The sequence below is a fragment of the Colossoma macropomum genome, unplaced genomic scaffold, assembly GCF_904425465.1.
Source record: "Colossoma macropomum unplaced genomic scaffold, Colossoma_macropomum, whole genome shotgun sequence".
Lineage (NCBI taxonomy): Eukaryota > Metazoa > Chordata > Actinopteri > Characiformes > Serrasalmidae > Colossoma > Colossoma macropomum.
The window spans coordinates 5,820,910-5,839,441 of record NW_023494787.1 but is presented as its reverse complement, the minus strand read 5'-3'; positions in this window follow the sequence as shown (position 1 = coordinate 5,839,441).

Sequence of the window (18,532 nt, the reverse complement as noted above, 5' to 3'; positions counted from 1 at the left end):
AGCTGAGTGGTCTTTAGCCCGGAGGACACAGCGTCCATGATTTCCAAAAAGAATTTCAAATTTTGATTTGTCGGACCACGGGACATTTTTCCACTTCACCTCAGTCCATTTTAAATGAGCTCGGGCCCAGAGAAGGTGGCAGCGTTTCTGGGTCCTGTTTATATGGTTTCTTCTTTTTTTGTGTTTTAGAATTTTACTTGCATTTACGGATGCAGCGATGAACTGTCTTCACAGACAGTGTTTTTTCAGAAATGTTCCTGAGCCCATGCAGTGATTTCCTCTACAGAATCATGCCTGTTTTTAATGCAGTGCTGCCTGAGGGCCCAATGATTATGGCCAGCCAGTACTTTTTTTGGTCTTGTCCCTTGCATACAGAGATTTCTCCAGATTCTCTGAATCTTTTAATGATATTATGTACCGTAGATGATTAAAAGCAAAAGTTCTTTGTTATTTTATGTTGAGAAATGTTTTTCTTGAATTGTTGCACTATTTGATTATGCAGTTTTTCACAGAGTGATGAACCCCTCCTCATCTTTTCTTCTAAAAGACTCAGCCTCTCTGGGATGTTCTTTTTATACCACCAACTACCATACCAATAATATGGTAGTTCAGACCCCCTAAAGCTCTCATCCTAGAATTTCCCATGTTATATACAAATCAGTATAATCTAATAATAAAAATAATGCAATAAATTGGGCAGTTAATGTTAAATCTCTTTAATATTTTACAGTGTATGAATAAACACAGAGAATACTATTACTGCACATTAACAGACTGTAAGTGGTTTGCTTTATGAACACCTACAGCTGTTTAGACTTTGCGCAGCATTACCAGCTGTGGCCAGTAGAGGGTGCAGTGCGCTCCTCCCAAAGTCCACCTCTGCAGTGAAATAGGAGGTGAAAGTGAAACTCAGACATGGCACGTGGTTCAGCGCCCGTGCACGCTAAACATTATGTATATTATACGTAGTATGAGGTTCAGGGGTCAGTAGGGTGGGTATGAGGTGTGGAGGTCAGAAGAATGGGGTTATGGGGTGTCGGGGTTAGAAGAATGGGGGTATAGGGTGTAGGTATGGTGGGTTGGGTACAGCAGGGTGGGGGTATGGAGTAGGGGTATGGTGGTGGTGGTGGAGGTCAGTGGGATGAGTTTGAGTTGTGGAGGTCAGAAGCGTCGGGTATGGGGTGTGGGGTCAGCAGGGCGGGGATATTGGGGTGGGGTGAGTATGGTGTGGGGTTATGTGGGGGTCAATAGGGTGGGGATGAGGTCAGTAGGGTGAGGGTCAGAAGGGTGAGGGTATGAGGTGTAGGGATCAGAATGGTGGGGTTATGGGGTGGGGTACGTGGGGTGTGGGTCTAAAGGATGGGGTGGTGGTATGAGGGGGGGTCAGTAGGGTGGGGGTATGGGGGACAGTGGTCAGTACGGTAGGGTAAGGGGGAGGGGGTCAGAAGAGTGGGGGTATGGGGGACAGTGGTCAGTACGGTAGGGTAAGGGGGTGGGGGTCAGAAGGGTGGGAGGCTCAGACCTCAGCTTAAGCACAGAGACTTTGCAAACACACAGGGAACACAAAAGGGTATAAATGTGAGTCCAAATGATTCCAGGATATGAACTGCACGTGTGGGAACTTGAGTGGGTGGAGCAGAAAAAGAAAACAAAAGCACATGGCCTAGCCATGTGCACTACCGCACAGGCCCAGGAGGGGGTAGTTTGTGACAATATATATTTTAAACTGATAAAGTGAGACTCAAGGCACATTTAAAGGCTTAGTGTGGTGACTGCACAGCTTCAACTCCATTATCAAAAATTAATGTGCAATTTCCTCAAAAAAGATAATGGTAACAATTTATATTAAAGGAATATTATTTAGAGTAAAAAAAATTGCAAAATATTATCATTTGTGATCATAAACTTCAGTGAAATTTTTGATTCCAAACTCTGATGTTGTGTTGACTTCAGACAGTCTCTTCTATCAGAAGCATGAGGACAGTCACAAAACCTCTGTCCAGTAAAAGTCCAGTTTCCAATTTAAACCTATGCAGTGAAAGTAAAAGCTTTCCTGCAGTCTCTGAACAGGTCAACCTCACTGATAATGTATTAAATGCCTCTGAATTATTGGCTGAAGTACAACCACAATCCACCAAAATAATCACTGAGCATTTTTGAACATAAACGTATTTTTTATTGTCTAGAATGCCTCTGAAATCACTGTCACTTTGGTCTGTTCTGTCTCTGAGCTGTGGTGTAATAAGACACAATACAATCAACCACTGATACAGAAAATACATTAGCGAGTAAGAGAGAAAAAATAGGCCCATGATGGGAAAAGATGTAGCATCTTTAATAAAATATTAATATAAATGATACAATTATTGTCAAGGGTTAAATATCATTAATGATTTATCAAAGAATAACACCACGAGAAGTTGTGCTCTTTATTGGGTCCAAAAGGTTTATGTACAGTTGTATAATGAGGGTGATTGCTAAAGCTGTATAAAGCGATATAGTTGTGCCCTGATAGTGATGAATTGTGTTTCTTAGTGATTCAGGATTCTTCCAGAGAAGTAAATACGAAAGCATGTTCCTTTCCATGTTATGAAAGAGATTCTTAGGTAAGATATTATGAGAATAATTTAGGTGTGAGATCAGGGACTTCAGAACCATGGGGGCTTTTGGCCCACCACTTTTCAAAGTACTGCTTTTGGAGTTCAGGACGTGCACATAAAAACCTCCCCAAACTGCATGAAGCACTGATCAGCACGAACAGAGTGAAACTGAGCGGCAGAGCCAATCAGAATCTCCTTTTCAGCTGGGAGGTACTTTCAGACCTGACTTGGTCTCCTGGTGTCCTGCTTTTCCTGTAGTTTAGACATGTGACTCCACCTGAATTCAGGTCACCAACTGAGCAGTAATTCAACATGTTTTTTCCCAGCATACTTTTTCACTGTACTGTCTGCACAAACTGCTGCTTGAACATTTCACTCTTTACAAACACTCATTTCCTTCCAGTATTGCGAGCTGCTGTAAATAACAAGAATCAATGCAATTAAATAATGTTATGCGTTAGATTATGGACTGTGGGGTATATTTTTAGCCAAGCATCAGCGACTGGATCAGTTCAATTTAATTTGGTATTCACAAAGACGGTAAGTGTCTTTATTTTCTGGTTTTCTGTTTTCATGGTGGTGAATGTGAGAGTAACAGAGCACTTGCATCCCTGCAAAACTTCCGATTAATAAATAAACATCCACGTATGTAATTTAGACCACTTCAGCCCTTACAGTTCACCATCCAAATCAAATTAAAGAGATATAATATCACAAAAACCAAACTGTAGTGCTGCCTTTAGAAAATGAACTGGGTATGAAAACAGCCTGATGTTCTTCAGAGATGTTAACTAACAAATACTGCTATTTGAGGCTGCAGCTACTGAAGCAGCATCAAAACAAACACCGACACTGTTAATGATCAGGTTCAGAGGTGGATAGAGGAGGATAAATCAACACTCAGGTAAAAGCATTGGTACTTATGTTAAGTAATTACACAAGTAAAAGTACCTTCCCCAAAACAACTTTAGTAGAAATACAAAAGAAGAAGGTTGAAAATTGATTTAAGTACCGAGTTCTGCAGTAGAACTTCTTACTACATCCAGCATTTATCAGCACAGGAACTGAAGATTGTGCAACTCTGTTCTTCTCTTCTCTTTGGGATTTTTTTTGGTCTAAAATACAAAGCTCCAAAGTCAGAGATGTAACCAATCACACAGCAGTACAAGTACTGCCACCTTTAAAACATATATAAATTAAACACAAAGAAGGAATTAGTAACTACATACAGGTGGCTAAAATGAAACAGAGAAAAGGATTCCTTTACTCACTTTAGTAGGAGTAAAAGTATTATAATTTAAAAATACTCTGGAAAGTAAAAAACCATCAATATTTTACTGAAGTACATGTACTTGAGTAAATATAACTAGTTACTACTCACCTCTGAATAGATTTAAAAATATGTCATTAGCATGACATGAAAGGCAATTTTAGCCAGTGGCCTAACTGCATTTCATCACTCAGCCACTTTTTTTTTAAACATGTTTTGCTCTACCTCTTTTGGAGGTGAGGTGCCACCCCTGCTTCAGATCATTTATTATTATATATATTATATATTTATAAATATATTTACCTTCATAAATTCACCGTTTTTTTGACAGGCAGACAAGTACACTGGTCATTTTAATCAGTTGAGGTCTGTGTAATTTATATGAGACATGTTAATCACAATTACATACACCAAGTTTCCAGTTTATATGGTACACCTAGTGACATTGTCCTTTGTACACCAATCTAGTTACATATTGTCCTATTTACACCAATGTAGACCGATCTAGTAACGTATTGTCCTATCTACACAAATGTAGACCGATCTAGTAATGTATTGTCCTCTCTATACCAATGTAGACCGATCTAGTAACGTATTGTCCTCTCTATACCAATGTAGACCGATCTAGTAACGTATTGTCCTATCTACACCAATGTAGACCGATCTAGTAACGTATTGTCCTCTCTATACCAATGTAGACCGATATAGTAACGTATTGTCCTCTCTATACCAATGTAGACCGATCTAGTAACGTATTGTCCTATCTACACAAATGTAGACCGATCTAGTAACGTATTGTCCTCTCTATACCAATGTAGACCGATATAGTAACGTATTGTCCTCTCTATACCAATGTAGACCGATCTAGTAACGTATTGTCCTATCTACACCAATGTAGACCGATCTAGTAACGTATTGTCCTATCTACACCAATGTAGACCGATCTAGTAACGTATTGTCCTATCTACACCAATGTAGACCGATCTAGTAACGTATTGTCCTATCTACACCAATGTAGACCGATCTAGTAACGTATTGTCCTCTCTATACCAATGTAGACCGCCTGCTGGGCTGTGTGATGAGACTGACACAGCTTGCGGCTCACACTTGGCTTGACTTTTTCAGAAGAGGAATCCTGATTTTATGTAAAACTCTCCTTGCTGGCTCGCCAATTGTTGACTTGTGGAGTCGTTGAAGACGTTGTTGATAAGAAACTAGATTGAGTCGTGCACTTTTGAGAGGAACGTTAAATTTATTTCAAGACATCTTCATACAGAGATGTTCACAGATCACTGGTTTGGTTCCATCTCCCACATTGAGCAGAAGCAAACAAAAATTATAGCGAATAATAGCGACACCTTCAACTGGCCCAAACAATCTTCTTGCTCTAAGTCTCAAGGTTATGTACCCATAATAGAGAGGTATAGGAAAACATCAGAATACTCTAAGATGACCTAACAGAATGACTATTCTGATGAACAGAATCAGACAGAATAAGCATATAGGGGTTGTATGATTAACCACAATCCAACAGTACCTATCCACTTGTTCACCTTGTTGTCTGCTGCATGACTCTTCTTAAAATGTGGAGTCAGCAGCACACATCCCTAATGGCTTCCGCTCTCTTTAAGGCCTGTACACTGCTGGACAGGACACACCTGTGGACTTGATAGCTGTAACGATAACACGGTTACAGGCTGAGAACATCTATAAGCAATCTACAGTCAACCTGAGTGGTTTGACGTTACAACTGAAGATTGCATGTGTTGTACAGTACCAATCTCTAATTTCTGCCATTGAAAACATGGGATTTTGTAGTTTGTGGTTCTAATGTTTGGCAGCCTTAGACATGTGCAGTGCAGGTACTTCGTAGTGGAGGATTAAATAAGGTAAATGCCAAATAGCTGTCAAAATACTGTTCTATTTTATGCATAATAAGGAACACGTGTATCTGGAAAAGATGTTGGAATTGAAGGATAAAGGAAGCAACATCTCTATGAACTAATGAGCTGTAAAGCATGTTGAACATATTCCGAAATGTGTTTCCTGCTAATCCCTCAGCTGTGTTTGGAAACAAAGTATACAAAATGTGTGCGTCTATAATATAGAAAGAGACAAAGAGGCAGGATGCAAGTGCAAGTCTTTGTCTTTACTGAAATCCATAGAAAATCAATTCACAAAATAAACAAAACAAAGAACAAATCCTGAGGATAAAAAAGACAAAAAGGCATGAACGAAACCATCAAAACAAGGAAACCATGAAATAGAGCCTGAGAAAACAAAACACCAAGTAAACACAGCATAAATACACAGGGACCAAACTAGAACCACTTGGGGCTAATGAGAAAGCAGGGCTACAGACTACACACAGGTGAGAAAGATGACAAAGAGGCAGGACAGGGGAGGAGACACACCAAAACAACAACAAAAGCACATGGCAGGGCACAGGAGGGAAGGGAAACAAAGGCAGATGCAGAAAAAAAAAGAAAGTTCAGGATCAGAAAGGTCAAGGAAAGACAGTGACAGAGATTTTGAATAAATATTCCCTTAATCATTAATCAAATAGATTAGATATTGTAATCAATAACCAAATAGGGAGTATTGGCTAACAGAGAATATTAATTCTCTCACAGAGGGTAGGTCTTAGTCTGTCTGCATAGGAGATTCTAGACACTGGACAGCCCCTGGGTTCACACAGAGGCCTGTGTGTACTACTGACTTCAATACTTTTAGGTGTGAGCTCAACATGCGATGACCAAATTGATGGATAAAGAGATGCACATATTATAGAATGAGCTAATATCAAAATTTGAGAAGTAAGGTGGGGGGATATCAAATTACCCCAGATAAATTTTATATAAGCTGTTGTTTGGAACATTGTTTGCGCAGTTGGGGTCTCTCTCTGTACCACTTGATGCTGAAATAAGGAAGAAGACTTTTTCTCTCTTCCAAAAACTCAGCGTCTGAAGACTCTTTCCTTTTTGACGTCTTTTGAGAACTTAGACTTAGAACAGTTATTAGTGAAAGTGTTTAGCTGGTATTAAAATATTTCTTTTTCATTCATAATATTATGTTGGAGGCCTGGGGTTGAAGGGGACAGCCCTTGGTCCCAACATAATGATCAGGGGAGCAATTGAAGATGTGTCCGAAACCCATTGTGTTACCAGCACCATGAAGACAGGACAGTGGCTGCGTCTCCCTGCTGAACAAACAGCCTACGCACAGTGCGCTATTAGACAGGGGTAAGCAGAGCCTTTTTTATAAAAGTCTGCATTAAGACTCTTTGCTCACAGGAGATGTGCAGTTGCGATCTGTAACTGTAAGGAAATTGCAGGCTGAGTGTGGAAAGAGGAAAATGTAAATAAGAAAAAGAATTTTTATGAAAAGTGTAGATGTGTGTATTACAACATTGAGAAGATCTGTTAGAGAGGACCAGATAAGTTTAATACTAGCCGCACTTGTGTGTGAGTATGTGCCAGTGCTGTCATTCAAAGCTATAAAAAGATTGCTGTTTGGAAAGAAAAGGAAACTGTGAATTACTAAATGATTGAATTACAGGAGGTGAAACTTAAAAGTAATATCAAATATATGCAACTGACAATAACAGCTACATCAGTGATGAGTGTAAATGTAAACAGTGATAGAGAATGTAATGAACAAAAATGGGAGTTAATTAATATTTGGATAGGACCTGACTTAATTTACATAAACACAGTGTGGCTGAGCCAGTATACACCAATCAGGCGTAACATCATGACCACCTCATTGCTTCTACATTCTTACTATATAGGTGCACTTTGTAGTTCTACAGTTACAGACTGTAGTCCATCTGTTTCTCTGCATACTTTGTTAGCCCCCTTTTACCCTGTTCTTCAGTGGTCAAGACCCCCATGGACCCTCACATAGCAGGTACTATTTGGGTGGTGGATCATTCTCAGCACTGCAGTAACACTGATGTGGTGGTGGTGTGTTAGTGTGTGTTGCGCTGGTCTGAGTGGATCAGACACAGCAGTGCTGCTGGAGTTTTTAAACACCTCAGTGTCACTGCTGGACTGAGAATAGTCCATCAACCAAAAATATCCAGCCAACAGCGTCCTGTGGGCAGCGTCCTGTGACCACTGATGAAGGACTAGAGGATGACCAACACAAACTGTGCAGCAGCAGATGAGCTATCGTCTCTGACTTTACATCTACAGGGTGGACCAACAACGCAGGTGCGTCTAATAGAGTGGACAGTGAGTGGACACAGTGTTTAAAAACTCCAGCAGCACTGCTGTGTCTGATTCACTTGTACCAGCACAACACACACTAACACACCAGCACCACGTCAGCGTTACTGCAGTGCTGAGAATGATCCACCACCCAAATGTATGTTCTTCCATGTTGTCTCATTTGTGTTGCTTTCAGTACCTTTACATGCACTTTAACAGCCTGTTTAAACCCTAATTTCTTAAATGCCATGTAAACAAGAACACTGATGTCCATAATCAGGTTAAGGGGTTAAGAGAAAGACGGCTAGCACAGGTTGATTTTTTCTTGAGAACACGATCACTGGTCTGTGGAAAGCCTTAATCACATCTCTGAATGGCATTTGCACGTGAACATGGACAGAAAAAGAGAGTGGATAAGGACACAAAGAACAGTGTTAACACACCATTTAATGTAGGAGAGAGTGAAAAACGTAACTGACTGTTGATGCTTAATAATTTTATGTCTTTGTTACAGTTTATGAAAAAAAAAAAATCCAGCAACCTGCTTCAATTACTAGCCCAAATATACACTGAATGACCTTTTCTGCTGCTCACCAAGCTGTCCAACCCAGTTCTGCCCAGAGTGGAAGCTCAAAGAAGCTGCCAAAAACGACAGGTTATTCCGTGAGTTTCTCCACTCAAAGGACAAAATAAAGTTGTGTTTCTAAAGATCATCAAAACTATTGAAATTTAATGACTCCAGTTTTATCCACACTCTTGAAGCATAACCAGCCTCAAGTTATGGTAAATTTGGCCTGATTTAAAGCTCAGCTAAATTTCTTGTAGAACCAGCTAACTAGCAATGATGTACCCACTTGTTTTTGCTCAAAATTAACAGAACATTCCTAGGCTCTTTTTAGGGTATATCAAATGGTTGTGTTTCTAAGTGACTGCTAGGGGGTGCCTAAGTGGTTGCTGGAGTATATTAAGTGGAGCTACATGGTTTGCACTGTGTATTAGGTGATCACTTCAAAATACAGGCAATCACTAAGGTTTTTATAAGTATGTGATACGGTGTTTATTAAGTAATTGTGGTCAACATTTCGTGATTGCTGTTTTCCATGTGGTTGTTAGCATGTTTATTTTTGGCTGTTAAGGCGAGGAGGCATGTAGGCATCAGGGAAATAGAGAGCCATGCTGCCTGGATTTTGATCTCCTGTTTGGGTCTCCCATAGCAGAAAGGTCTTAGCAGAGGTGGCAAACTAAACGCATCACCTATAATTGGGCAGCAAAAATATTGGACGATGTAAGCATTTTTGGATCTTTGATAAGCACAATGTCATGTATTATTTTTATTATTATTATTATTTTTATTATTATTATTATTATTACCAAGGAAACCAAATGGATAGGCACAACAGAATGACTGTCAGTATAGTGTCAGAACACAGGACTGTCCAAGTCTTCTGGATCCCTGGTTACTGACGTTGACAAGCGAGAAAAGACAATTCAAAGCTGTAAAACCAAAATCACAATCAGACCTTGGAATGTTTAAATTATTTATCATAGCAAGCTGGAAGTCATGAAGATGGAAATGGATCCTCTACACATCAATATCCTTGGGATCAGTGAACTATATGAACCGGATTAGGATGCTTTCATTCAGGAGAACAAACTTTCTACTACTCAGGTCATGAACAACATAGAAAAACAGAGCAAGTTTCATCGTCAACGTGACCATTAATGGATACAATGCTGTGAACGACTGATGTCCAACCGATTTCATGCACAACAATTCAACATTGCGGTTATCTGGGTTTATGCCCCAACAACAGACACCAGCGAACAAAAAATTGCAAAGTTTTATGATGAAGTTCAAATTCAAATTGACAAGAACTGCTGGAGATGGGACAGCTGGGATAGGCTCCGGCACCCCACCGCGACCCAGAAGGATAAACGGTTTAGATGATGTGTGTGTGTGTGTGTGTGTGTGTGTGTGTGTGTGTGTGTGTGTGTGTGTGTGCTGGAGATGGGAGACTCTAATGCCAAAGTTGGAAATTAGAAGGAAGGAAATACAGTTGGACAACATAGCCTTGGAAACAGGATGGGGAAATGATGTAAAGCATGCCACCACTGGACTCAGGAGCAGTGGAAAGGCATTCTGTGAAATGATGAATCACGCTTCTCTATCTGGCAGTCTGATGGATGAGACTGTGCCCCAGTGCACAAAGCAGCTCCACAAAGGCCTGGCTGGGTGATTTTGGTGTGGAAGAACTTGACTGGCCCTCACAGAGTCCTGACCTCAACCCCATCAAACACCTTTGGGATGAACTAGAACAGAGACTCTCGTCCAACGGCTCATAAATGCCCTTCTGGATGAATGGGTAAAACTTCCCCACAGATTCTCTCCAAAATCTTGTAGAAAGCTTCCCAGAAGAGAGGAAGCTGTTCTAGATGTAAAGGAGGGACCAACTCCATATCAATGCATATGGATTTCCTTTGAGATACTGTCAATGCCATCCTCAGAATGAAGCCTCATTTCGGTTTCCTGGAAGAGGAGAGGCCAATCCTTAAGGATATCTTCTGTCTCCTTCGGTCCTGACATTATGTCTCTCCTCCGTGAGGGAAATGTCCCCACCATCAATCTTTCTATTTTCTTTGCATATTTGTCTTTGTTTTTTAACATCTTCATTAGCTCTTTTTGTTTTTGCCTTGCAATTGCTTAGTTTCACCAGCAGGAAGCTCTGGTTCAGGGTAATGCAACCATGCTGCCACTTTCGGAAAGCCTTTTCTGGGCAGGAGGAGCTTGGAGTCGTCTGTAAATATCTTTGCAAGATATTGCTGACAACCTGACCCTCAATCTCATCTCAGGAGGATTTTGGGTAGCCGATTACCATCCTCCTTGCTATTTCAGAGATGTGCCTCTTTCCTGGTTTCTTGCACACAGTCAGTATTCCAGCAGTCACAATCCTAATTACCTCCCTTCTCTCTGCTGCCCACAGCCTCTTCTCAGTATCCAATAACTGTTGTACTTGAGGATATCTTACTCCAAGGTTGTCAAAGCTGTAATGCCAGTTACCATCTCCTTTGGCCAAAGGTGAGGACCCATGCTCTGATGCAGAGTAGAGCTAAGCTCCTTGTGGCAGTGGCCTTTGGCATGGAGTGATCGCTTGTGATGGAATCATTGAATAGCTATTGAGGAGGAATCATCCTCTCGTCTACTCTCGTCACTGAAGTTGAACCTAAATAACACAAAGATGCATTCATGTCAGCCTAAATCATTCACATATAATTTTCTCTTATTCTTCTGTTTAATGAATCGGTCCTAATCTTGTTGTAGTCATACCTAAAAGGCCTCAACTGACTTTAAGAATATTTGCTTTATATAAAGACAGTCATGCTAGACAACTAGAAGGGACCACATAGAACCCCTAACAGACATGGTTCCGTGTATTTTGTAAGCCTCTGAAAGCTGTCATACATGCTGCTTAGAACTGTATATTTTATATGGAACTGCAAATATCAGATGCTCATGGCTATTATTTTACCTACATTTAATGCAGCCAACTTTTCTGTTTTCAGCCTTAGCCTACTTCAGGTCCTCAGTTGAACAGACTCCAGGGTTTTTGGTCACCACCACTGCTCAGTGTATAACATCCTCTTGGCTGAGCACAGAACTGAGGGATGAGGGTAGGTCACTCACCCATCCATCCATGACTGCAAAAGGGGGCGAAAGATGAGTTGTTTAGTGGATGTAAGTTTGTATATTACACATCACAGCACAATTACAATATGTTACCCTGGCTAGTATACTTCATTTTTCCTACTGTCGTAACTAGTCAAACATTTCCACACTAAAATTCAACTAGTATGGAAAATAATTGCGAACGTTAACACTGATCAGCAGCACTGTGCTTAAGAGATACGACTTTATGTGCATTCAGACTGTATAAAGGCAACGGGTACAAATCCAGGCAGTGTTCAGCGCATATCCTCAGCTGCCTGTTTGACTTCATAGAGTCCATACTCTACAATGAAGTGTGTGGTGTCACCAGAATTAACAAAAATCTTTGTCATCTTTAATCAAAACAAGCTCAATCTGACCAAACCTGACTGATTCATTAGACACATTTTAGGCAGAGAAAAGATCCCTTCTTGTGAAGGATGCCTTTCAAGTGTACTTTAGTGGACTGAGCTGAGGGTCATTTGGAGGAGTTGGTGCTGGTTTGCGAGACTGGCATATATTCTTAAATTTTTGTATCCTTCTTAAACACCTCTTGAAATAGGAGTGTTTACTCTCAAATCTCATTGTCCATAGTCACATTAGGGGGCCCAGTTTAAGGATCAATAATGCACGCTGGAGAAATTAGTGGTGCTTGAGTTTTAGATGATTGAGAGAAAACAGTGCTTTCCTTGTTTCTAGATATGCAACCACAACCATGTTGACGTAAGCAACCTGGTCAGTGTTGATCGTGGGTGAACACACTAGTTTCGCAAGTTCTTTCAAAGTTATCACTAGTTGACACACCGAGTCAGTTTGGCAGGAGTCTAAGGAGACTCAAGTGCTCAGCTGCTTGGCTACCTATTGTGTTGGCCTTTTCGCTCACCTGACAGGGAGGGGAGCTGGAATCTGAGTCCTTGTAGGCAAATTGGGTGATTCGTCAGTTTGGCTGAGGGTACGTGAACCAATGCTTGACCTTTATAAAGTAGCGCAGGTAAATGACTAAGTCATAAACTACAACTCCCTCAACAAATTATGCCCTATGCATGGAGGAAGGCCTGGCTGACATATATGGAAATATTTTGGAGAGTTAAAAACTCACAATATATGCCTTTATCATTATCCACATCACTCTCCTGCAATAACTATACTGCTTCTTTGTAGGTATCAACTGTTCATACAGGAAAGCTCTGACTCAAATTCTCAGTTTGGTCTCTTTTTGCCTCACAATATCTGCAGAAGTACTGGGAAGTGCTGAAATTCTGTGTGTAGCCACCAATGCAGTGTGACCCCAAATTGTCCCCTACAATAGATATTATTGTTGTTTGAACCACATGACCAGAAGTGGTCACAAGTCTGTGTTCTTCAAGCTGTCTCAGGTCTGACAACATTCTAGAAAACACTGCTTCCTGACCAACAGATTTAAAGTCTTTGCACAACAGCACTAACTGCATACAGTCAATACTGGAACGATGTAATGGCTCAAGGTCAGCAAGTGTGAAGTGTATTCCCATAAGCTTATGTTTGTTCCTGGCTCATCCAAGTGGGTTGACAACTTCAAATGCATCCTGGTACTTGTCTTCTGACTGAGATTTGTCTTTCTGCTGGTAAAGGTAGGCTCTGAGTTTTTTATTAGTGATCTTGTCCAGTCTGTGGCAGGAATAAAGTCTCAATTCAATTTTCTATGAAATAAGCATAATCAAATTACTCTTCTTTACACATATCTTTCTCAAGATGGCCTTAATTTCCAGTTCCAACTTTCAAATTTTAAGTTACACTAATTTCTTTTTAGTCATCTGCTAAGAACATCTGCTTCCTCTTTGTAGTCCTGGAAACTCCTGCATTATCAGAGGATAATTAGTACTGCTGATTACTAAAGGGTCTCTGAGGAGACACTTATAATAATAATAATCACAATCATAAGGTATTTTGAGAATTACATGTTTAATCACGTTTACACAGTTACTGAGTGAGTTTCTGACTGATTCATACACTCATCTATACTGCTATCTCATGAGAATTTAACTGTTTATGCACATTTCATAAAACTTTTTAGTGTATTTAATTATTCTACATTAAAACCACACATATTGACATTTATAGCTGGTACCCTATCGCATGTAGGTCATATGTAAAGTCAGATCTCATCAGGCTCCAGAGTCTATTCAGTATATTCAAAATGGGCTACGCTAAAGTGTCTCTTCTCATTTATTCTTACGAGATGGTTCACCAACCTGAAGTCCAACATGAGGTCCACTGCTGACTGCTGACCACTGTTCTTGTGGAAACAATAGATATTGCTGGTAGATATCACCAGCAAACAAAATAAAACACAGTTGTAGTGATGGGACAGGTCTGATGTCAATGTATTGCATTATATATAATGCCAGATCAATTTGGTAGAAATCTTATTTTGAGATTCCTCATCAACAATAAGGGTCATTCTACAGAAACATCCACTTTTCTATCTCTCCATAGGTGTCACTGGTGTTACTGATCCTCATTGCTGTTACACGTAAGAAAGGAAACACCAGAGACACTTTTCATGAAAAATGCATTTTACAAAATGTCTGCTACAGAGCATCAAACCACATGTTGTCAATCATGGAACATCCACTAAAATATGTAATTTAATCCATTTGCGTTCATTTTTTTCACAGTTACCTCAGAATAAAGTCGGTCACACCAGTGACTTCAGCTAAAAGCTTCATATGAAATCATGAGCTAAATGAGAAAATCTCTGATAACTGAAAGACACAGTGGACTCACCATGTGCTTTTCTTCATAGATCCTCAGAAAACAGGTAAAAGGAAGTCAAGTGATGTCACCAGTGTGATTTTTATTTCAAAATAAGAGATTTTTTGTTACGCGGTAACACCAGTGACACGACTCCTGGGGAACTTTCATTATATATTTATAATATTTCTGTCATTTGTTTTCTTTATGTCACTTAATTTATATATTCCATAGTCATGTATAGATTACTGTAGTTAAAAAGTGCAGAAAAACATGTTTTTTTACCTCAAAATATGGCCTCAGCCTTTACACTGGACTGTGAGGACGAGCTCCTCTGTGGTGCTTGGAATTCTATATAAGTAATTTAAAAACCAATGTTTCTAAATTGACGACTGAAGAAGGTGTAATTGTTAAAATAACTTATTGTTTTATTTTAAAAAATAAATAAATTGTAACCCTAACATGTTTTTTTTAAGTGTAATATATCTGTAAATGCCAGGAACACAAAAATGGACGTTTCTGTAGAATGACCCATAATCATAAATAGAGGGCATTCAAAAACTCTGACTGGCTATCATGTGTGTTCCATCTGCTAGGAGGCTGTACTGGCTCATAAGGGTTCACGTTGGTGCATCGTGCTCAGACTTTGATGATCGTAATTTTAAGACGCATCCTAATCAGCTCTCAGCAGCTTAAATCCACAGAAATTCTACGCGTTTAAATATGCATTAAAATAGGCATTGAGTGGGAGCTCATCTTCCTAGTTACAAATAATGATAACTTACATGATAATTTTGCATAAATCATTTAAGTACTACTGAAAAAAAACCATACAGGTGAAAAAGTAACTTTGAGGAACTTTGCTACAGCCATCTGGTGTCCTGCTGAGAGTCTGGATGAGAACTAAATTTGCACTGGATTACTGATGAACTGCATCATCTCATACAGGCATGAAAAGGCCTTAGAGCATGGAATGGACATTCTGAGAACTGGCGAGATGGTTTCAGTTTGCCTGCTGAAAGTTTGTTGCAGAGGGACTTGTTTGTTCTGATATATATGGTAATTTTTGGTTGTTTATGTTTTGTTTCTGCATTATTCAAATGATATGACTCTGTATGTTGATGAAATTGGTTGTGTGAACATGCTTGGTGGATAAGTCTCAAGATAATTCTACTAAATCCACAGAAATTCTACGCATTTAAATATGCATTAAAATAGGCATTGAGTGGGAGCTGATCATCCTAGTTACAAATAATGATAACTTTCATGATAATTTTGCATAAATCATTTAAGTACTACTGAAAAAAAAACCATACAGATGAAAAAGTAACTTTGCCGCTCACAAGACTTAATTTGCGGTCTTCATGTTTCAGTGTAATGGAACAGAACCAGCCAGATGCTCACAGTAAAAACAAGAAAAGAGGCTTTACTTGAAAAGAGCTCGACATTACTCATAGTGGAGGGGCAGGCAGTGGTCAAATCCAAAAAGGCCAATATGCAGACAAAAAAAAAAAGACAAACCAAACAAACAATATCAGGCAACCAGATCCGAAAGGGCAAGGCAAAAGGCAAAGTCAAGAAGTCAGAAAACACAAAAGCAACATAACAGACAGAAACACTCAATAGCTCTACAGAGAGAAGCAATACCTCACAAGAACCCTATGCTAAAGCCCAGGCTATATACTAAACTAAGTCTAGTCATATGACATACATCACAGGTGAGACAGGTTAATACTCAGGTGAACGGGAATGGTGATTGGTAGATTGCGGAGGTTCCACTGTTTACACGTGATTTCATGGGTTTCTGGGAAATGGAGTCTTCGGGGAGAGCTGGAGGGATGCGTGACATTCAGACTGTTAGTTCAAACCGGTCAGCTTAAGGTTTTCAAAAGTTTGATTTATAGCTGGTCACACTGTAGAATTTTACGAAGCAACAAATGAGAATAGGGTTTACTGTCTGATCAGATCATTTCAGTCTGCTGCTGTAGAGTCTGGAGTGTGGAAATCCAGGTTAAACGTCTAATTCAAATATCTTCAGGAAAACGCTGCAGATCTCAGTTCTGCTCATAAAAATGAAATACTTAGTAAAAAGTCTATAGATTGGCTGAATAACACACAGTGAACTGCTGCTGGGTGGGGAAGTCTTCAGTATTCTATCCTGGCAGCAGGACCCTCCCCCTTCCCCCACATTAAAACCTCGTCAAATCTACACGACTCATGTGACATGTTTATCACTAAAATGGCAAATTTCGGTGAAAGACAATGAGTTTGCATTTGAATGTAACCCTTGTTTTTAGAATGTACCTGTAATCTGTAGTAACTGTAACAGATTACAGTTACATTTTTTATATCCTGACTGTGTAACACCGTTACATGTATTCTGTTACTACCATCCCTGTACAAGGGTGCTTTTCATGATGAATAACTTGTGACAGTATGCAGTCACCGGGGGAATTCCTTTCCCAGTTGCTAGAGGGCAGTGTCAACCCCTAGTTTTCTGTATAAGGGGAGAAGAAGAAGAGATTTGGAGGGAAACTTAAGTATGTTTGGCATGTAAGGGTTCCAGTAAGATGTTCCATAAACCTTTGTTGGGGGATTGTATGTTCTTTGTCTCAACGTAAGTAATGTGTTTGTGTTTTGTGAAGCTTTTGTACATTGATAGCTTCACCTTGATGCAGTGAAAGGGGTGGGATGGTAATATCTCATTCAAAGGCTTTATACATGTTTTTCTTTTCTTTTCCAGAAGAGTTTTGGTTGCACCGGATTTGGTCTACGTGTATCTCCAGACTTATTCCAAATTCTGATTATCTCTTTTGGTATTGAAACTGGACATTTTGGTTCTATGGGCCAAGGACCATCTTAATGTGGCTTTGAGGAACTTTGCTACAGCCATCTGGTGTCCTGCTGAGAGTCTGGACGGGAACTAAATTAGCACTGGATTACTGATGAACTGCATCATCTCATACAGGCATGAAAAGGCCTTAGAGCATGGAATGGACATTCTGAGAACTGGCGAGATGGTTTCAGTTTGCCTGCTGAAAGTTTGTTGCAGAGGGACTTGTTTGTTCTGATATATATGGTAATTTTTGGTTGTTTATGTTTTGTTTCTGCATTATTCAAATGATATGACTCTGTATGTTGATGAAATTGGTTGTGTGAACATGCTTGGTGGATAAGTCTCAAGATAATTCTACTAAGGTAAAATGTCATCTGTTTTCAAACTAAATAACTTATCATGTGTGGTTATTTCTTATTTAGGAAAAGCAAACCACCCCTTATTAATTTCTGTTAACCTCATTCCATGGCCAAGGTAAACCAGTGAGTGTTACAAACTTTGCTCTTTAAATAAATTAAATGTTAAAGCATTCACTGAGAATGCAATAATCAGGAAGGGGCAAATACTTTTCATGCCACTGTATTTCAAACACTGACATTTTCAAGGTTAAAATTGATGTTGGCTACTTTTCAGAAACCACAACGGTTCATCAGTATCAGTGCTGTTAAAGGACTGAACTATGAAATGAAAGTCTATGTGTACATACAAGTCAAAGAATCTATTTTGTCTTCATTCATTTTACTTCAGTGTCTCCCCCAGTCCTTTCCCGGGGCCAGGTCTCCATCAACATGACTCCTCTGGCATATTGTAGAGCTCTCCACAGCACGCCACGTCAGGTCGCTGACAGGTGGAGGTGGGGGCAGCAACAGTGGTGCTCGGGCCTGGCCCTTTCATTCTCCCCACTGAACACCACGCCAACAACGCTGTCCGGCATGCCGACCTCTCACATTGTCGTACCTCGCTGTGTCAACTTCACCGATGAGTCTTCTCATGACAGCCACATTGTCAGGCCTTCCTGTGCCTGCTTCGGCCTCCAGTCTTGCTACGTCGTTGTGCCTCACTTTTCCCTGGGAAGCTTCGCAGCCTCGTCCCAGTCATCAAGGTCTTTCATCAGGCTTTTCTCTTCTCACTGTTCACCTTTTAAATTCCAAGCAGAACCATTCTCTTCCAGACAACTGG